A 4,797-nucleotide genomic window follows, 5' to 3' on the forward strand; every position below is an offset into this window, starting at 1 on the left:
AGGAAATTTACATGAAACAACCTGAAGGTTTTGTCATTCCCGGACAGGAAGACAAAGTATATCGACTTGTAAAGTCACTTTATGGGCTTAAACAAGCTCCTAAACAATGGCACGAAAAATTTGACAATACAATGATGTCAAATGGTTTCAAAATAAATGAATGTGACAAATGCATATACTACAAAACTACCAAAAATGCGTATGTTTTGCTATGTCTATATGTAGATGATATGCTCATTATTGGAAGCAATAAAGACATTATCAATCAAACAAAGAACATTCTCGAAGGGACATTTGAGATGAACGACTTGGGATTAGTAGATGTAATTTTCGGGGTTAAAGTCACAAGAAATTCAAACGAAATTATCTTAACCCAATCTCATTATGCTCAAACAATATTAGAGAGATTTAAAAATTACTCTAATAGTACAGCAAAAACTCCGTTAGACAGCTTGAGAGAGGAGAGGGCTCCCCACGCGCGACGCCGCCGCCGTCCGGCTGGCTTGGCTTGGCTTGGGCTTGGGCTTGGGCTTGGGTGGAGGGCCTCTGGCCCGATAAGAATTATTCTTTTTGGACCAAGTTAAGCTAAACGTTTTGCCAGTTATTTCGGAAAAAAACAGCATACAATTTTATTTAAAACGACAAGTAGTTTGTCTAAAAAATAAAAAAACGTCATGCATGTTATCCTCTCGAAAATTTAAAACAAGATAAGACAGAGTCTTGAGGAAGAAGTTTCGGAACTCAACTTCCCTCGATCTCCGCGAGATTCTCGCCCACGTGCAGCAGCTGTTGCGGGAAGTGGGTCTTCTCCGACTCTTTAAAATATTGTCTCTCCTCTTCCTTCATTTCAGAATTTTTTTTTATGATCGAAATCCAACAGCAAAAAATCCCTCAGCGTAAGTCTATATTGCGAGAGTGTTTCGTAGAGTTTATAGTTCGATAGGGCGATCACGAGTGAGGCGTGATTCGTCTGCCATGGTTGTATCCTGGGACTCTATATTCGTACAGTCTCGTCTCACTAACGGAGCGAATATTTTGAGTTAAGGAAAGAGATCATATCTCGCCTCCATGTCTATTTGCGAATACGGTTTCTTATCGTCCTCGTATTCGTTTTTATATATTCGTCTATTTCCTTAACTTCGCTTTTATTATATCGTTTACATCGGTCCGGTTTTCCGGCTTTTACAAAATTCCCCTTCCTAGCGTTGGGTCATCATGATCTCTTATTTACCGCAACTACCAATTGGCTGGAGATTCTGTTCTACCAGAGGAGGAAATGTTCTCCGAGAATGAGATCAATGAAGGAATCAGTCAAACAAATGATTTGTTGATTTTTGCCTCTTGACTTGTCTTCGTATATTAAAATTCGAGGTTGGATATGATTTTCTTTCAGTCCAGTATATGGGCTAGGTAAACCGCTTTTGAATGGACTGCGAGGATCGGGTTCAGATCGCCTTCGAGAGAGTTTCTGAGATTGAGGAGAGTGCTTCTTCAATCGAGCCACTCTGAAACTTGAGCAGGTCAATGATATTTCTATCCTGGTGGATAAACATGGAGTCTAGAGGATGAACTGAGGGACAAGAAATGATGGATAAGAGAGCTTGAAACTTTGAATTCCACTTCTCTGTGCATGTGTAGAAAAGGTTCAGGACTCCATGGATCAGACTAGGATAGTGGCTGTCCATCGAGAAGCCGAGCTGTAGAAGCGTTTAAAGTTCGCTCTCGAAGAAGGCTGTGATCTCGGCATGCGCTTTGAGCTTATTGTGAGGAATCACGCGGAGGAAATTCAAAATTTGAAGGGTAAGCTTTTTTTGATTCTTAGGCTGTCCAGGAGAATGCTCTCTTAGTCTCGCAAGCAACCAATCAGATCGAGGTCATTGGCGAACTTTTGCAGCGAGGGTTAAACTGGAAGAGATTGTTTGATCGGGTCAAATGGGCGAATCGGAGCTGAAACCAGAATTGGGTCAAAGAGGAGATGGGCTGATTTCAGGTCAAAGAGGTTACTTATGTCCACCAACTGGGCCTAAGGAAGATAATGTTAAAATGCAAGTTTGTTTGGATCAGGTCCAAGAAAAAGATGGGCCAGATTATTCTTTTCGACCAAAAATAAAAATATCGACCAGGCAAAATGGAAAGTTCAGCCAGAGAGAGAAACCAGTTGATTCCTTTTATGAGCCACAACCAAATGCCACCAAAAAATTTCCTAGAGAAGCCTTAGACATCAATTCTTTTTTTGTCGCTTGTATTTTTAAGCTTCATAGGCAAAAGATTCTAAACAATGAAAATTAACAAAACAAATATAGAAAATGGATACACCAGTAGGATCCAAATTAAACTAACACACATTTATCTTGCGTGTGAATGACTAAAATTTTTTCATATAAAAGCTCCATATTTGCTTTTGTAATAGTTGAATCTCAAGGAAGATAATCTTCATATTAATCCAAAAACGCACGTTTCAAACTAGATTGTGAACGATTGCCACTCTCTTTTTAATACTCCAATAGTAGTCACCGAGACAAGACAACTCTTTATATTGCTCTATTGACAAGACAACTATTTCTAAACAGTTCAATTGAACCGAAGTTTTTGTTTTACCAAATCCATTGGAAAAAACATATAAGAAAATAATAAATTTTTTTGCCAGATTTAAAATAAATTGGCAATCAAACAAATCAAGTGATAGAAAGTAAAACAAATAAAAGACAAAAGTAGCAAAACAAGCCGAGGTCGGAGCTATAGAAGCTTCCGGCCATCGGCTTGAAAAAAATAAAAAATTGCTCTCTTTCTCTCTTGATCTTGATGGCTAGGACCTTAGACTTCAATTCATGCGAGAGAAAGTGCATATTTCCTTTTCCAAACAATTTAGGCAATTTTTCATTTATCTAAGTGCATTTTTACCTTTTGTAAGGGCTGGTTAGGTTTTTCTTTACCTATTATATGCTTTCTATATAAAACCTATGTAAGAATCACATTTTTATATAACCATTAATCTAATAAAACCGTATATTATAGAATTCTTTGAGTTTTTTTTTCTCTTTGAGACCTTATCTTTTGTTCTCTTGAACAAACACACGATCATAAGGTAGGGGAATCTTCCAGACGTGTCATTCAATCCTAAGTAAACAAGGTTACACTCGTAGGTTTTTTTTTTTTTGAACTGTACACTCGTAGGTTTTGAACCATCTAAACACCACAAGGACATCCGCACCCTTTTGTGAAGACCATCACCCGTCCAATAGGTATCTTAACCTCTAAAATTCACCCTCATACACCTTCAAGTGATTCTTAGGAAAAAGAATCTGACCAAGATCACTTCACATACCGATTTAAATTTTGAGGAAGAAGAAAAATGAAAACCAACGGCGAAGATGTCAAATCAAGAGAAGGCGAAGACGTTTTAGAGGAAATAGAATTAAGTGAAGAGAGCACAAGCCGGGAAAAAACGACCAAATATCAAAGATGAAGATTAAGAAGCTCTAGAACAGAGAAATAATGGAGGACGTCAACAAACAAAGGAGGATGTCTGGATAAGAAACATGAGAAGATTCAGAGGAGGGCAAATCACCATCGAATTGAAGGAAGAGATAACTAAACAAAATAGAGAAATAGCGTATGAAGAACTAGGGATGTACTTTCTTTTTGGTTCTAATTTGATAATAATTATTTAATTAATTTTATAGTAATTATATGAGGATAAACTGTATTTTCCAAAAACAAAATTCCACTAGATCTCGACCCGCGCAGATTTTTGTTTTCATTTATTTTTATATAAACTTTTGTTTTCAATTCTAAATCGGTATATATTATAATATATATGTGTCTATCAATTTTTAAAACATAATAAGTATACGGAATATTTTTCATTGAATAAATTGTTTCAAACTTTCACATTTATTTGTATCTTCTTCTATATATATTTTTTCGGATTATTATTTCATTATTAAAATCGTAACTATATATATATATTAGTAAAATATTGTTTTATTATCATATTCAAAAATATTGTAACATTTCACAAATTTAGAAAGTTTTTAAAAAATTAAACTTTTCGATTCATAGATTTATATTATCGAGTAAATAATTAAACATTTAGTTTTTGTTTAATTTTTAAAATAAACTATATAGTTAATTTGTTTTCATTGGTTTAAGGTAGTAAAGATTAATCATTGTTAGATAATTTGATTTTTGTTATTTAAAAAAATATTTATAATTTTAAAAGTTAACTTCGATAAATATTTAAATAATTAACATATGAAGGTATAGTATTACAACATTAAGTTATATCTATTTAATTTATACTATATATAAATCCAGTGAATCATCTATTTTTAAAATCCAATTATTGATAGTCCAATAAAAATTTTTGGTAGGCTCAAAATTTAAATGATAAGATTACAGATTAAATGTAACATGACTATATAAGAATATGTCCATTAGGTCTATTTTAACAAAAATCATACATGAATCAAAGTTGTGACTACTGTTTTAATATATAAAATTAATACACATGTTTATACCAAAGGTGTTTGGACGAAGTCAAGTGAATTTCATTTTTTTATAGCAAATTTTCCAATATTATTCGAACAACGCAAAGTATACTTCAAGTAGAAAGTATGTCAAGTTGCAAAGACACAAACCCAAAGTTTGTCAATATGTTAATTTCTCATTATATATAACTAGGGGCACAGCCCCCGCGCACGCGCGGAGCCGGATACTTTGGTGTTCTGTCGTGTAGTTCTGTGTTAGGAATTTTTGTCGAATGTGTGTTCTTCAGTTTTCGTGTTTTCTAATGTG

The sequence above is a fragment of the Brassica oleracea genome, chromosome C6 (assembly GCF_000695525.1).
Source record: "Brassica oleracea var. oleracea cultivar TO1000 chromosome C6, BOL, whole genome shotgun sequence".
Lineage (NCBI taxonomy): Eukaryota > Viridiplantae > Streptophyta > Magnoliopsida > Brassicales > Brassicaceae > Brassica > Brassica oleracea.